The sequence below is a fragment of the Hemitrygon akajei genome, chromosome 5 (assembly GCF_048418815.1).
Source record: "Hemitrygon akajei chromosome 5, sHemAka1.3, whole genome shotgun sequence".
In the NCBI taxonomy this organism is placed as follows: domain Eukaryota; kingdom Metazoa; phylum Chordata; class Chondrichthyes; order Myliobatiformes; family Dasyatidae; genus Hemitrygon; species Hemitrygon akajei.
The window spans coordinates 172,784,546-172,802,282 of NC_133128.1; the positions used below are offsets into that span (position 1 = coordinate 172,784,546).

The 17,737-nt window shown below is 41.8% G+C and overlaps 1 protein-coding gene and 1 long non-coding RNA gene across 7 annotated transcripts in view; one reads left to right on the plus strand and one right to left on the minus strand.

Moving 5' to 3' along the window:
- Positions 1-17,737, plus strand: part of LOC140728469 (uncharacterized) — an 80,770-nt gene that overhangs the window by 26,600 nt on the left and 36,433 nt on the right. The window lies entirely within an intron of this gene.
- The window catches only part of metap1d (methionyl aminopeptidase type 1D (mitochondrial)), a 130,926-nt gene that overhangs the window by 19,381 nt on the left and 93,808 nt on the right, over positions 1-17,737 (minus strand). The window lies entirely within an intron of this gene.

Sequence of the window (17,737 nt, forward strand, 5' to 3'; positions counted from 1 at the left end):
TGCAATGAACTGTTTAAAATCTGCTGTATTATAAAGTTTCAACATCATTCATGACCCTTATGTAAAAAAGCAGTCCATGTTTGCATGCAACAAATTTCAGTAATTGATAACTGGCAAGAAGCATTTATACTGGATATTGGATCTCCTATTAGGCAATGAGACAAGCACAGGTGAGAGAAGTGTATGAAGGGGAACATTTTGGATCTAGTGATCTTAATTCCATTAGTTTCAAGATAATTACGGAGAAGGATATGACTTGTACTCAGTTTTGAGATTCTAAATTGAAGAAAAGGCAGTTTTGATGCTATCAGAGAAGATCTGACAGGTGTGGCAGCAAAAGTGGGAAGCCTTCAAAAGTGAAATATTGAGAGAACAGAGTTTGTGTGTTCCTCTTCGAATGAAAAGCAAATCTAATAGGTTTAAGGAATCTTGGATTTTTGAAGAAGGAAGTGCATAAGGGTATTGGCAGCAAAGAGCAAATGGCACACTTGAGGATTATAAGAGATGCAAGAGAACACTTATGTGGGAAATCAGGAGGGCTAAAAGGTGTGAGGTTGCTCTGGCAGACAAGGTGAAGAAAAATCCCGAGGACTTCTACAGATACTTTAAGAGCAAAAGGATGGCAAAGAAGAAAATTAAAGATCACTGTGGTTATCTATGCATGGAGGCATAAGAGATCAGGGAGATCTTACTCGGGAGATGGACAGAATCTACAGAACTGAGGCAAAACAGTAATGTGTGCAGGTTACAGAAGAGAAGATGCCCAGGGCATGACAAGGTGTCCCTTGACCTCATGGGAGGCTAATGCAGCTATCTTTAATGTCCTTAACCACAGCTGAGGAGCCAGAGGACTGAAGGACAGGTAATGTTGTTCCTTTGTTCAAGAAAGGCTTTAAGAATAAGCCAGGAAATTATAGGCTGGTGAGCCTGACGTCAGTAGTGGGTAAATTATTGGAAGATATTCTAAGGGACAGAATTTACAAGTGTTTGGATAGACATGGCCTCACTAGGGATAGTCAACATAGCTTTGTTCATGGTAGGTCATGTCTAACAAAGCTTATTAGAGTTTTTTGAAGAGGTTATCAGAAAGGCAGTGGATGCTATCTACATGAAGCTTAACAAGGCTTTTGATAAAATCCTATATGGGAGGCTGTTCAAGAAGGTTCAGTTGCTTAGCATTCAGGATGAAGTAGTCAATTGGATTCAACGTTGACTTACTGGGAGAAGCCAATGAGCAGCAGTAGATTGCTGCCTCTCTGACTACTGACGTGCCGTGAGGATCAGTGCTAGGTCTGTTGCTGTTTGTCATCTCTCTCAATGATCTGGATGACAATGTAGTAAACCGGATCTGCAAATTTGCAGATGACACCAAGATTAGGGGCATAGTAGACAATGTGTAAGGCTATTAAAACTTGCAGTGGGATCTGGGCCAGTTCGAAACATGGGTTGAAACATATCCGATGAAATTCAATGCAGATAATTGTAAGATGTTGCACTTCAAGAGCACCAATCAGGATAGGACTTACACAGTGAATGGTAGGGCACTGAGGAGTGTGGTAGAACAAAGGGAACTGGGAATACAGATCCATAATTCCTTGACAGTGATGTCATAGGTTGATAGGGTCATAAAAAGAGCTTTTGGTACATAAGCCTTCGCAGTACTGAGGAGGGAGCTGGGATGTTATGTTGAAATTGTACAAGACATTGGTGAGGCTTAATTTAGAGTATTGTGTACAGTTCTGCTCACCTACTTACATGAAAAGTATCGATAAGATTGAAAGAGTTCAGAGAAAATTTACGAGGATGTTTCCAGGACTTTAAAATGTGAGTTATATGGAAAGATTGAATAGGTTAGATCTTTATTCCCTGGAGCACAAGAGAATGAGGGGAGATTTGATAGCTGTATATAAAATTATGAGGGGCATAGATAGAGTAAATGCAAGTAGCCTTTTTCCACTGAGGCTGGGTGAGACTAGAGCTAGAGGTCATTTGATAAGAGTGAAAGGTGAAATATTTTATGGGTACCTAAGAGGGAGCTTCTTCTCTCAGAGGGTGGTGCAAGGGCAAAACAAGCTGCCAGTGGAAGCGGTGGACATGGGTTCAATTGGTACATTTAAGAGAAGTTTTGATAGCTACATGGATGGGATGAGTATGGAGGATCATAGTCTAGGTGTGGGTTGAAAGAACTGGACAGAATAACAGTTTGGCAAGAACGAGGTGGGCCGAAGGGCCTGATTCTCTGTTGTACTCTATGGCTCTATATCCCTCTGACTTGGAAGCAATGGAGGAGATCAAACATAGAAATGTAGAAAAACCTGCAGCACAATACAGGCCCTTCGGCCCACAAAGCTGTGCTGAACATGTCCCTACCTTAGAAATTACCAAGGGTTACCCATAGTCCTCTATCTTTCTAAGCTCCATGTACCTATCCAGGAGTCTCTTAAAAGACCCTATCGTATCCGCCTCCACCACCGTCGCTGGCAGTTCATTCCACGCACTCACCACTCTGCGTAAAAAACTTGCCCCTGACATCTCCTCTGTACCTACTTCCACGCACTTTAAAACTGTGCCCTCTCATGCCAGACATTTCAGCCCTGGGAAAAAGCCTCTGACTATCAATGCCTCTCATCATCTTGTACATCTCTATCAGGTCACCTCTCATCCTCCTTCGCTCCAAGGAGAAAAGGCCGAGTTCACTCAACCTATTCTCATAAGGCATGTTCCCCAATCCAGGCAACATCCTTGTAAATCTCCTCTGCACCCTTTCTATGGTTTCCACATCCTTCTAATAGTGAGGGGACCAGAACTGAGCACAGAACTCCAAGTGGGGTCTGACCAAGGTCCTATATAGCTGCAACATTACCTCTCGGCTCCTAAACTCAATCCCAGAATTGATGAAGGCCAATGCACTGTATGCCTTCTTAACCACACAGTCAACCTATGCAGCAGCTTTGAGTGTCCAATGGACTTAGACCCCAAGATCCCTCTGATCCTCCACACTGCCAAGAGTCTTACCATTAATACTATATTCTGCCATCATATTTGACCTACCAAAATGAACTGTCTCACAATTATCTGGGTTGAACTCCACCTGCCACTTCTAAGCCCAGTTTTGTATCCCATCAATGTCCTGCTGTAACCTCTGACAGCCCTCCACACTATCCACAACACCCCCAACCTTTGTGTCATCAGAAAATTTACTAACCATCCCTCCACTTCCTCATCCAGGTCATTTATAAAAATCACAAAGAGAAGGGGTCCCAGAACAGATCCCTGAGGCACACCACTGGTCACCGACCTCCATGCAGAATATGACCCATCTACAACCACTCTTTGCCTTCTGTGGGCAAGCCAATTCTGGATCCCCAAAGCAATGTCCCCTTGGATCCCGAGCCTCCTTACTTTCTCAATAAGCCTTGCATGGGGTACCTTATCAAATGTCTTGCTGATATCCAGAATCAAGATGGACTCTAATCCAGCCTTGGAAAAATCCTAGTTTATCTTCCAGTGATTCCATGCCATGGTCAGAATGGTCACAAATCTCTGAAAAGGTGAAACTAGAAGAAGTAGACCATAAGATATAGGAGCAGAATTAGGCCATTTAGCCCATCGAGTCTACACCACCATTTCATCATGGCTGATCCAATTTCACTCTCAGTCCAAATCTCCTGCCTTCTCCCCATATCACTTCATGCCTTGCTCAGTAGGGCAAGTTAATTCCAATGAAGACCTCTTCCTGATAAGCCTAAATAGACACTGGTTATTTCTTAGTTTTGCATAAACTTTAGATTCAGTCAATCAAGAGCAGCCTCCCTTAATCTGGCTGCCTCTGAAAATTTTAAACCTGCAGATGCAGCAAAGTAACACATGATCTTAACCAATCACTCCACCACAAATTCACACTCAGTGCAGACTGGTGTCAATCCAGACCTCATCACTACCCCAATACTTTTGTCAGTTTATTATCAAGCATCCTGCTAGATAATGACCCTACAGGAACAATGGGAAATTGTTTAGCAAATCTCCCTTTGCTCCAAAACCAAGACTATTTTGATCTCAATCATCATGCTGCAATACATAGACAATGCATACGTATGATTGTGGTCTAAGGTCCAAATCATCATCGACTCAGTCATTGATGAAAAAAGGGAATGCACCTCACATTAATATAATTTTCTAATAACATGCTGGCCCCCAATAGTAAAGGCCTATGACAAAACATTGGAAAGCACCTCTCACAAAAGAGATTGATAACGAAATTCACCATTGCTTTTGATGTTCCAGCTAAGCTTTTAATTGAACATGCAACAGAGAATAGTACGGTGCAGCACAGACACTTGGCTCCACAATGCTTTTGTGAAGGGCAGATCATGTCTAACAAGCCTGATAGAGTTCTTTGAGGAGGTGACCATGCATATAGATGAGGGTAGTGCAGTGGATGTGATCTACATGGATTTTAGTAAGGCATTTGACAAGGTACCACATGGTAGGCTTATTCAGTAAGTCAGAAGGCATGGGATCCAGGGAAGTTTGGCCAGGTGGATTCAGAATTTGCTTGCCTGAAGAAAGCAGAGGGTCGTGGTGGAGGGAGTACATTCGGATTGGAGGGTTGTGACTAGTGGTGTCTCACAAGGATTAGTTCTGGGACCTCTACTTTTCATGATTTTTATTAACAACCTGGATGTGGGGGTAGAAGGGTGGGTTGGCAAGTTTGCAAATGACACAAAGGTTGGTGGTGTTGTGGATAGTGTAGAGGATTGTCGAAGATTGCAGAGAGACATTGATAGGATGCAGAAGTGGGCTGAGAAGTGGCAGATGGAGTTCAACCCGGAGAAGTGTGAGGTGGTACACTTTGGAAGGACAAACTCCAAGGCAGAGTACAAATTAAATGGCAGGTTACTTGGAAGTGTGGAGGAGCAGAGGGATCTGGGGGTACATGTCCACAGATCCCTGAAAGTTGCCTCACAGGTAGATAGGGTAGTTAAGAAAGCTTATGAAGTGTTAGCTTTCATAAGTTGAGGGATATACTTTAAGTTGTGGCATAATGATGCAGCTCTATGAAACTCTGGTTAGGCCACACTTGGAGTACTGTGTCCAGTTCTGGTCGCCTCACTATAGGAAGGACGTGGAAGCATTGGAAAGGGTGCAGAGGAGATTTACCAGGATGCTGCCTGGTTTAGAGAGTATGCATGATGATCAGAGATTAAGGAAGCTAGGGCTTTACTCTTTGGAGAGAAGGAGGATGAGAGGAGACATGATAGAGGTATACAAAATATTAAGAGGAATAGATAGAGTGGACAGCCAGCGCCTCTTCCCCAGGGCACCACTGCTCAATACAAGAGGACATGGCTTTAAGGTAAGGGGTGGAAAGTTCAAGGGGGATATTAGAGGAAGGTATTTTACTCAGAGAGTGGTTGGTGCGTGGAATGCACTGCCTGAGTCAGTGGTGGAGGCAGATACATTACTGAAATTTAAGAGACTACTAGACAGGTATATGGAGGAATTTAAGGTGGGGGGGGTATATGGGAGGCAGGGTTTAAGGGTTGGCACAACATTGTGGGCTGAAGGGCCTGTACTGTGCTGTACTATTCTATGTTCTAAACCTTTTAAGCTACTCTAAGATCAATCCAACCCTGCCCTCTCACATAGATGGGGATTTGGATGAAAGAAAAATGGAGGGCTATGGGTTGATTTGGGATGTCCTGAGATCATGGAAGACATAAAATTAAGATTTAAATGTATCTTCCCTTCATTCTTGCCTGCCTATTTTATATTGCGTTTCAAAATTAAAGACATTTATACCAACTTTGCTGATGTACCCAATTTCAGCATCTGACCTCAGTCCACCTGAATTAGGGAACAGAAATTCTCTAAGGTATTCCTTGTCTACCATCAGTCATCGACCGAAAATAAAAATGTACATAGATGTGTGTTTATTGGGAAGCAGATAAAATGGGCTGGAATGTGGTACTGTCAAAGTGAAATTATATGATACTCATTGTGATGTTTGTCATTCAGGGTTTTGTAATAATACTTAAAAATGAGTCGCAAAACATAATTCATAGTAGTTGATTCATAGTTTGTCTATCATTAATTCTGATGTGCTTATTTGAAATACCTTTTTCTTTTGTTTTAGTGGAAGTGTTAATACCTTTACATTAAAGTTCCTGAAAATGTCATAACAAGGTGAATTTCAGATAATCACAAAAAATTACAGATGCTAGAAATTTGACAGAGAAGAGGAAAAATAGAGCTGTAAGATGTGGAAAGGAGAATACTGCAAAACCTAGTTTGTGTGGAGTGAGAAAACAAGAGAACTGTGAACTTCCATTAAAACTGACCAAGAATTGAAAAGTTTAAAAAAAATGAAGATCAGGGAAATTTGAAACAAAATTCTCTAAACGCTCCACAGCCAGGAACAATCAATGGGTAACACACCTGGAGGAGAAGTCATCAGTTCAAACTGCCAGTTCTGCCCCCTCTTATAATTTTACCAAAGCTGCTGAACTCCCCCAGTATTCCATGCCCTTGCATCATTTGCTTTTGAGCCTATGCTTGTCTACAAGAATTAACCCTGAAGTTCCTGTTGTCTTTTGGATTAATTCTCCATCTAACTCATGTTCAAATCTTTCTGGCTTTGGTCTTTCACACTGTTTTAATGAAGCCTAACATAAAATCAAAGAGTAATATCTTCTGGTGATGTTCAGCAGGTTAGACAGCAGCTTTGGGAGGAGGCCAGGTTTAGCATTTTGGGCCAGTTACTTTTCATGGTGGACAGAGAGAGGTATTCATTGGTCTGCAGCAATACCTTTAATTCACTCTCTACAGGTGCTGCCTGATTTACTGAACGTTTGCAGTACTTTTGGGTGTTTTAGATCTCCAGCATCTGCAGTTTTTATATACTTATTCAGTCCTAGTCCAGTTCTGATGTGACTCAGTTTCCTTTTCTCCACAGACGGTGTGTAGTCCGCATAATATTTTCTGCGGTTCCTGTTTTTATCTCACTTTAAAAATCATTATGTTGGCATCCTGCTGTATGGTTTCTGATCCACAATATGTACCTGAAGGCATGATGAATTACAAAACTCAGTCACTTGTCAAGCACTGGTGAGGCCTCACTTGGAAGTACTGTGAGCAGTTTTGGGCCCCTTATCTAAGAAAGATATGTGCTGACTTTGGAGACAATTCAAAGGAGGGTAATAAAAATAATTCCAGGATTGCAAGACTTATCATATGAGGAGCATTTGATGGCTTTAGGCCTGTAATCTATGGAATTTAGAACAATTGGGGGAGGGGGGGATCTCAATGAAACCTATCGAATGTTGTGTGTTTTGATCAGTTTAAGCGTTAACATGCTTTTATCTCAATAACCAACTGCAGACCAAGTTCATCCTTAATGATGTACAACTATTTTACCTGCTTAGCTAACAACTGCCTACTTTGTCTGCCTTTGCCTTTTCTACACTTACTTTTTGCAGCGTGTAAAGTGCATATGCATTTCTTGACACCAAGAAAAGCAATTATCTTAATGCTTACTCAGTTTATGCCCTCCATAAGACATCCATACTGTAGCTCTTTGTTTACAATTTTTTCTTGGGCACACTACTGCTTTACCTTCATTGGGCCTATGCTTTCTCAAAGCTCACTCCTTTTAGAATGCTGTGTTCTGCCTCCTTAATCCTCTCTCTTTCGGTTCATGAATATTCCACTACCTTTTCTGTCTGCTTCTAATAAAGTCTCTACATATCATCAACACCATGCCATTTACTGCCATCAGATTTCTGAATGATCCATGAGCATTACCTCACTATTTTGGTTGTTATGGCTTTCCCCAGACAGGCCACCCCCCCCCCCCCCACCACCCCAACAGTATCCAAAGCAATACACTTGTTACTGAGAGGAACGGCCACAGGGGTACTCTGCACTATCTGCCTATTCCCTTTCCCTCTCTTGACAGACACCTAGCTATCTGGCTCCTGCAAATATGATGCACCACCTCCTGTAGCTCTTATCTATCACTTCTTCATTATTTCTACTGAATTGAAGGTTACCCAGCTGCAGCTGCAGTTCCCTAACATAGTCTTTGAGGAGCTGCACCCAGAGGCGCTTTTTGCAGATGTCACAGTCACTGAGACTGGAGATCTCCCAGATCTCTCACATCTTGCATGAGGAGCACTCTAACTATTTTAGCTATGCACTAATAAAGAAAGAAAGAGGAACTTGACAAAAACCTCAATCTAGCCTTTGCCTCTCCTCAACGAAGCATCTTGAGCCAAAGCCTCAGTTTTCCACTGTAAATCTGTCTGACTCCAACAATGGCCACTTCACTAAAAACCTATCACTAAAATCTAACTTCATCTTATTGTCCTATGCCAAGTCCCTAATAACCCGAACAATCTGAAGCTCTGCAGAAAGACCTAACAGGTCCCCGCCACTTTTTAAATCTGACACTACACTATATAAGTAACTGCTGCAGATATCTCAAGCTCTACCCTATTGTAACTGTTCCCTGGTTGAATCTTTTGAGAAAGTAATACAAACAAATTGATGAAGGTAGAGCAATGCATGCAATGTTTATAGATTTTAATAGGGCATTTGACAAGGTTGACTCATTCAGAAAGTCAGCAACATTTGACTGCGTGGATTCAGAATTGGTTCGCCCACGGAAGACAGAGGATGGTTGTAGGTGGAGCGTATTCTGCTTGGAGGTTGGTGACCACTGGTGTTGTGCAGGGAGCACTTCTGTGACCCCTATGATTTTTATAAATGACTTGGATGAAGAAGTGGAGGGTTGAGTTAGTATGTTTGTAAATGACACAAAAGCTCGTGGTTTTTGTGGATAATGTAGAAGGTTGTCATAGATTACAATGGGACATTGATAAGATGCAGAGCCAGGTTGAGAAGTGGCAAGAGAAGTTCAATCTGGAAAACTGTAAAGTGATTCATTTTGGAATGTCAAACTTGAAAGCAGAACACAGGATTAATGGCAGGATTCTTAGCAGCATAAAGGAACTGAGGGATGTTGGGGATCCACATCCACAGATTCCCCAAAGTTGCTGCAGAAATTATAGAATGTTAAGGTGTATGGTGTATGGTATGTTGGCCTTCACCAGTCTGAAGACTCAGTACAAGTGTTGCGGCAACATTTTGCAGCTCTATAAAACTCTAGTTACCGGCTGGTTGGCGTAGTGGCATCAGCGCTGGACTTCGGGCCGAGAGGTCCCGTGTTCAAATCCAGCCAGCTCCTTTGCAGGCTCTCCATCCGTGCCTAGGTTGAGTGTCGAGCTAGCAAGCCTCTCATAAAAAAACCTGGAGAGGGATGCCAGGTTTCAAATGCCCAGCATACGATGAGCAATCACCAAAAAGATTGGTGCAAAGAGCTTGTAATGACATACCCTGTGTACCCTGAAGACTCCACCAGGACACGGACACACACACCCCCCCTCCCCCCCCCACCTACCACCTACCTATGGGTAGACCATACTCGGAGCGTTGTGTTCTGGTTGCCTCTTTATATGAGGCAATCATTATATTCTCTTTTTAGCAAAGGAGGATGAGAGGTGACATAATAGAAGTGTACAAGATAATAAGAGGCTTAGATAGAATGGACAGCCAGAGACTTTTTCCCAGGATGAAAATGACTAGCATGAGAGGTATAATTTTAGGTAATTAGAGGAACGTATAAGCAGGATGTCAGAGAATGGTAGGTATGTGGAATGCGCTGCTATGTGTGGAGGTAAAGGCAGATATATTTGGGACATTTAAGAGTCTCTTAGAGAGCCACATGGATGGAAGAAAACTGGAAGGCTGTGTGAGAGGGAAAAGTTAGATTAAAGATTTTTTAATAAAACTAGCTTTATTTGTCACTTGTATATCGAAACACACAATGGAATGCGCTATTTGCTTCAATGACCACCATAGGCTGAAGATGTGCTGGGGGCTTTCCATAAGTGTCACCATATTTTTGGCACCAACATAGCATACCCACAACTTGCCTGCCCTAACCTGTATGTCTTTGGAATGTGGGGGGAAATTCAAACACCTGGAGAATATCCACATGTTCACAGGAGAATGTACAAGCTCCTTACAGACAGTGGAAGGAATTGAACTCCATTCGCTGGTGTTGTAAAATGTTACACTAACCACTACACTACAGTGCTGTGATCTTAGAGTAAGTTAAAAAGTTAGCACAACATCATGGGCAGAAGGGCTTGTACTGTGCTGTACTGATCTATATTCTATGTTCCATGTTTGACATATGTCAGTGATAAAAAAAAAAACTTGATTCTGATTCTAAATTGTATCAGTTCTCAAATAATGTACATTATCTTTGATCAGTGGTTTTATAACTAGAGGGCAAAATTAGTTTTGCAAATAGTAATAAATTATTTAATTCATTAATGTATTTTATCATCTGAGAGAAGATATAAAAAGTGTAAAAGGTTACAAATAGGGAGATTTTCTGATGTTCGGCTTCACCATGGGGATCCTTAACTTCGGTAACAGATATTGGAAATAATTTGGGGATATGTTATTTTACAGCCTTTAAGTTAAATAGATATAACCAGTTACAAGATCCACAGAAATACCATGCATTATACTACATGCAAAAATTATAGTGCCCACAATCACTTGCCTTTGGATGTATGTTATGAGTAATCCATTGCAAATTTCAGTAGAGCTCTACGGTCGCCAGCTTGCACTTTACTATGATGAAAATTGAAATAGCCCAGGACATAAATAATTATTGGGGGAGGAAAGACAGGTGGCAGAAGGATGAGGATCAAGTCTGGGGTCAGAGGTTGAAGGAGGAGCTTCAATGAGGATTAGAGCCTGTGTCAAGTCAATTTTCAATTACACAAAGCTTAAAGAAAAGCATTGTGTGACTGAATTTCTAGACCAATATGTTCCTATATAGTGTTATCTAATGTGCATGTAAGCAAACAGAAATGTTACTTATATTGAATAAAAGGGATTCAATCAATTCTAAGCAATGTCTTGAAAAAGAATGCTCTGTCAAGAGCAATTTAAATAATAACATGCTGTATATTTCACCTTTTTACTCTGGATGTGGGCTTTGTTAGCAAAGCCAATACCCATTTAATGCCCATTGTTCCTTTCCCTTCTGAAGCAGTGCAGAGCCATCTTCTTGAACTGTTGTCCCATTTACTCCTACAGTGGTCTTAAAGTAGGGAGTTTCAGGGTTCTGACCTAGCACAATGCAGGAACAGTGAAGATTTACAAGTCAGAATGATGCATGAATCTAAAGGGAGCTCCAGGTGGGGTCATTGCCTTACACCAGCTGCTTTTGACTTCTATCTGGTAGAGATTATAGATCTGGAGTTACAGAAACATCAGTGAGATACTGCAGTGTATTTTGTAGATTGTAGAGGCTGCCTCCATTATGGACCAATAATGAAAAGAGTCAAATGTTTATTAGTATTGGTTTACTATTGTCACGTGTACCAAGACACAGTGAAAAGCTTGTCGTATCATTACACAGTGCATTGAACTAGAATAAGGTGCTTTACAATGCAGAGTAAAGTGAAGAATAAAGTGTAAAAGTGGCAAAAAAATGCAAACAAGTGAAGTGCAAGAATACAATGAGGTAGTCTCTGAAGCCAAAAGTCCATCTTATTATACAAGAGGTTTGTTCAAGAAGCTGATAGTAGTGGGATAGAAGTTTTGGATGGTGAGTAGGATGTCAACCAAGTGAGCTGCTTGTTTGGACATTGACAAGCCTGTTAAATGCTGTTGAAATTGTGAATATCCTGACCAGTAGAGGGTAGTCCATCATACTCTGACATTTGTATAGGATGCATTGGAAATAGAATCAGAAATTGTGTCAATGGTCACAAAGCGTTCAGGCTCATCCCTCCTCTTAAAGCTAAGGCATTTCTGTAGCTAGATCAGTTTGAACTTCTGGTCAATAATTACCTCCAGGAAGCTGATAATGAGGATTCTATAACGCTAATAATGTTCAAAGTCAAGGAGAGGTGCTTATATTTTGGAGTTGGAATTGGAATTGGATATTGCTATCACTTGTATGATATGGATATTCTTTGTTTCTTGGATGTCTCTCAAGGTTAAGGGTGATTTGTTTGTACTTCATTTCTGAGGTAGCTGATGAGATTGAGGTTGGACACATGGACTCTACATAGATGTTCATGAAAGAGCCAGTAGATAGTTTAGGAAGTGGCATGCTTCATTGACTATTTACTCTGGATATCTCCATGCTTTCAACAAAGAATTCAAACTTCTCAGTGCCATTGCAATACTCCTCCTCTATTATAAGCAGTCATGGGCCATACACTTTCCATGAGTTGCTGGGGAAGTTACACTTTTTCACAAATACTTTGCAAACTTATTTGGATAATTCCTTTGACCACTTCATAATCTCTTGCCATGAACAGGGTTGAAGTAAAGTGATAAGTTAACAACTGCCCGATGGAACCAACTGATTACAGTTAGGATCAGGGGAAAGGTACTAAATGGATTACTTTCTATCCCAGTGGATTTGTAGAACTTTGCAGTTTTGGCATTGACGGTACATCTTCCATACTTTGAGCTACCTCCTGTAAGTTAGCTAGATCTTGGAAATGTAGAAGTAAACAGGGATTGGTCTCCTGGTTGAAGATGAGCCAAGGTATGACATCATGATCTTCAAACACTCTCTTTTCTCAGGGCATAGGATCAAAGAATCTTGGATACATGGATTAAGAGCTGACTTGCCTACAGAAGGCACAGGGTGGTTGTAGATGGTGCATATTCGGTCTGGAGGTTGGTGACTAGTGGTGTTTTGAAGAGATCTGCTCCGGGACCTCTAATGTTTGTGACTTTTATAAATGACAGATGAGGAAATTGAAGGGTGGGTTAGTAAGTTTGCAGATGACATGAAGGCTGGTGATGTTGTGGATAGTTTGGTTACAATGGCAGCATCCTGGTAAATCTCATCTGGAGTATTGTGTTTGGTTTTGGTCACTTCATTATTGGAAGGATGTGGAAACTTTACAGAAGATCCAGAGGAGATTTAGAGAGCATGTCTTATGAAAAAAGGTTGAGCAAGCTGCAGTTTTTCTCTTTGCAGTGAAGGAGGATGTGGCATGACTTGATAAAGATGTACAAGATGATCAGTGGCATAGATAGAGAAGACAGCCAGTGCCTTTTCCCCCAAAGTAGCAATGACCAAAATGAGGGGGCATAATTTTAAGGTGATGGGATGAATGGATGCGGGGGGGGGGGGCTGTCAGAGTTATTTTTTTACACTATGATTTGTAGGTGCTTTGCACACACTGCCAGGGATGGTGGTTAAGGCAGATACATTTAGGGATATTCAACTGACTCCTAATTTTATGTCTTCCATGATCTCAGGACATCCCTAATCACTAAAAACAATTAAGACCTTTTGAAAGCACTCACTGTTTATAAAGAAGGATGTACAAGAACTACTTTACACAAGGTCAAAAATGGGTATGAAATAACTTTATCATTATCATCATAAATAACTTTTTTAGGGAACTGGAATGACCTTCTGCTTGTTGCGGAAAGTGAAGCAGTGAAGGACAGGAACTACAGGGAGGTAGTCACCCCATGGCAGATAAATGGGTGACGGTCAGGAGAGGGAAGGGAGAATGTCAGATAGTGGAGAGCACCCTTGTGGCTATCCCCCCTCAACAATAAGTACTCCATTTTGAGTATTGTTGTGGGGACCACCCACCCGGGAGAAGCAACAATGGGCTTGCATCTGGCATTGAGTCTGGCCCTGTGGCTCAGAAGGGTAGGGAACTGAAGAGGATGGCAGCAGCGGACTCTGTAGACGGGGGGACAGATAGGCAATTCTGTGGACATGAAAAGGAAACACGGATGGTTGCTTGCCTCCCAAGTGCCAGAGTCCAAGATGTTCCTGGACATGTCCACAATATCCTGAAAAGGGAGGGTGAGCAGCCAGAAGTTGTGGTACATATTTGTACCAATAACATAGGTAGAAAAAAGGAGGAAATCCTGAAAAAAGAAACAGGGAGTTAGGAAGGAAGCTGAGAAGTGGGACCTGAAATGTAGCAATCTCGAAATTGCTGCCTGTGCCACACAACTGTGAGGATGGGAATAGAACAAGGTGGCAGATAAATACGTGGCTGAAGAATTGGCGTGGGGGGCAGAGATTCAGATTTCTGCATAATTGGGATCTCTTCTGGGACAGGTGGGACCTGTACAAAAGGGATGGGTTGCACTTGAATCTGAGGGGGACAAATATTCTTGCAGGCAGATTTACTAGAGCTGTTAGACTGCTTTAAACTAATATGGCAGGGGGATGGGAACTAATATGATAAAGCTGATGATGAGCCAGCAGGTTTACAAGTAGATGATGGGTATAACATGAACGTAAGGAAAAACAAGCTAATGATTGGGCACAAATGCAGACAGAGCAAAGAGTTAAATTGTACCACAGAGGCAAAATTCAAAAGGGCAAAGAATGCGGGACTGAAAGTGCTCTATTAAAATGCACATACCATTCAGAATAAGGTGGATGAACTTGTGGTGCAATTAAAAGATTGGTTGGTGTGATATTGTGAGCATCACTGAATCTTGGCTGAAAGAAGGCCATAGTTGGGAGCTCAAGATCAAAGGATATACTTTGTATTGAAAGAACAGGCAGAAAGGCATAGGTGGTAGTGGTGTGGCTCTGTTGGTAAGAGATGGAATTACATCTTTAGAAAGAGGTGACATTGGGTCAGAGAATGGTGAATCTTTCTGAGTGGAGTTAGGAACTTGCAAGGGTAAAAAAAATCATTATGGGAATCATATATAGGCCTCCAAATAGTAGCCAAGATGTGGGGTTGAGATTACAAAAGGAGCTGGAAAAGGCACGTAATAAGGGCAATAATTGTAATGGGTGACTTCAACATGCAAGGGATTGGCAAAATCAGGTTGGTGTCGGATCACAAGAGGAGGGAATTTGTTGAATGCCTACGAGATGGCTTTTTAGAGCAGCTTGTGCTTGAGCCTACTCGGGGAAAGGCTATCTTAGATTGGGTGTTGTGTAATAATCCAGAGCGAATTAGAAAGCTTAATGTAAAGGAACCCCTAGGAGGCAGTGATCAGAATACTACTGAATTCACACTGCAAGTTGAGAGGGAGAAGCATAACTCATGTATCAATATCACAATGGAATAAAGGGAATTACAGAGGCATGAGGGAGGAGATTTCCCAGGTGGACTGGAGGAGGATATTGGCAGGGATGACGGCAGATCAGAGATGGCTGAAGTTTCTGGGAATAGTTCACAAGATGCTAGATAGATATATCCCACAGAGGAAGAAGTTTTCTAATGGAAGTGGTAGGTAACCATGGCTGACAAAGGAAGTTAAGGACTCCATAAAAGCCAAGGAAAAGACATACAAGGTAGCAAAAGTGAGTGGGACATTACATGATTTGGAAGCTTTTAAAATCCAACAAAAAGCAACTATAAAAACTATAAGAAGGGAAAATATGAGGGCTGACTAGCCAATAATATAAAGCAGGATACCAAAAGTTTTTCAATTATATAAAGAGTAAAAGGGAGACGAGAGCTGATATTGGACCATTGGAAAATGAAGCTGGTGAGAGTAATAGCAGATGAACCAAATGGGTACTTTGCATCTGTCTTTACTGTGGAAGACACTAGCAGTGTGCCAGAGGTCCATAAGTGTCAGGGAGCAGGGGTGAGTGTCATTGCTACTACAAAGGAAAAAGTGCTAGGCAAATTCAAAGGTCTTAAAGTGGGTAAGTCATCTGGGCCAGATGGACTACATCCCAGTGTCCTGAGAGAGGTTGCTGAAGGATGTCATGATCTTTCAAGAATCATAGGGGTGTTGTGGATAGTGTGGAGGGTTGTCAGAGGTTACAGTGGGACATTGATAGGATGCAAATCAGGGCTGAGAAGTGGCAGATGGAGTTCAACCCAGATAAGTGTGAGGTGGTTCATTTTGGTAGGTCAAATATGATGGCAGAATATAGTATTAATGCTAAGGCTCTTGGCAGTGCAGAGGATCAGAGGGATCTTGGGGCCCGAGTCTGTAGGACACTTAAAGCTGCTATGCAGGTTGACTCTGTGGTTAAGAAGGCATACGGTGCATTGGCCTGCATCAACTCTGGGATTGAGTTTATGAGCCGAGAAGTAATGTTGCAGCTATATAGGACCTTGGTCAGACCCCACTTGGAGTACTGTGTTCAGTTCTGGTCCTATCACTACAGGAAGGATGTGGAAGCCTTTTCTCCTTGGAGCGACGGAAGATGAGAGGTGACCCGATTGAGGTGCATAAGATGATGAGAGGCGTTGATTGTGTGGATAGTTAGAGGCTTTTTCCCAGGGCTGAAATGGCTAACACGGGAGGTCACAGTTTTAAGGTGCTTGGAATTAGGTACCGAGGAGATGTCAGAGCAAGTTTTTTTACGCAGAGAGTGGTGAGTGTGTGGAATGGGCTGCCAGCGACAGTGGTGGAGGCGGATACAATAGGGTCTTTTAAGAGACTCCTGGTTAGGTAAATGGAGCTTAGAAAAATAGAGGGCTATGGGTAACCCTAGGTAATTTTTAAAGTAAGGACATGTTCGGCACAGCATTGTAGGCTGAAGGGCCTGTATTGTGCTGTAGGTTTTCTATGTTTCTAATCATTTGATTCTGACGTGGTCCCAGAGGACTGGAAGATTTCAAATGTCACTCTCCTCTTTACGAAGGAAGGAAGGAAATTATAGGCTTAACCTCAGTGCTTGGGAAGGTGTTGGAGTCCGTTATTAGATGAGGTTTTGAGGTACTTGGAGACTATTAATAAATTAAGTCAAAGTCAGCATGGTTTCTGTAAAGGAAAATCTTAACTGACGAATTTGTTAAAGAGTTCTTTGATGAAGTAACAAGCAGGGTATACAAAGGAAAGGCAAATTATTTTCAGAAGGCGTCTGATAAGGTGCCACACATGAGGTTGCTTAACAAAATAAAATCCTATGGATTACAAGAAAGATACTGGCGTGCATAGAGGAATGGCTGACAGGCAGGAGGCAGTGAGTAGAAATAAAAGGGCCTTTTCTGGTTGGCTGCCAGTGACTAGTAGTGTTCCTCAGGGGTCAGTATTGGAACAGCTACTTTTCACATTGTTTGGCAATGATTCGGATAATGGAATTGATGGCTTTGTGGCAAAATTTGCAAATTATGGAAAGATAAATAGAGGGGTAAGTAATGGAAAAAAAAGCAATGCGATTGCAGCAGGACTTAGACAAATTGGAAGAATGGGCAAAAAAGTGGCAGATGGAATACAGTGTTGGGAAATGTAATGTGTTTTGGTAACAGGAACAATAGTGCAAACTATTAACTAAATCAGGAGAAGATTCAAACATCAGAGGTGCTGAGGGACTTAGGAGTCCTTGTGCAAGACTCCCAGAAGGTTGATTTACAGGTTGAGTCTGTGATAAAGAAGGCAAATGCAACATTGGCATCTATTTTAAGGGGAATAGAATATAAAAGGAAGAAGATAATGCTGAGCATTTATAAGGCACATGTCAGACCACACTTGGAGTATTGTCAAGTTTTGGGCCCCATATCTCAGAAAGGATGTGTTCTCATTAGAAAGAGTCCAGAAGGGGTTCACGAGGATGATTCTGAGAATGAAGGGGTTAACATGTGAGGAGCCTTTGGTAGCTTTGGGCCTGCACTCATTGGAATTTAGAAGAATGTGGAGGGGGGGGGGGTATGTCATTGAAACCTACGAATGT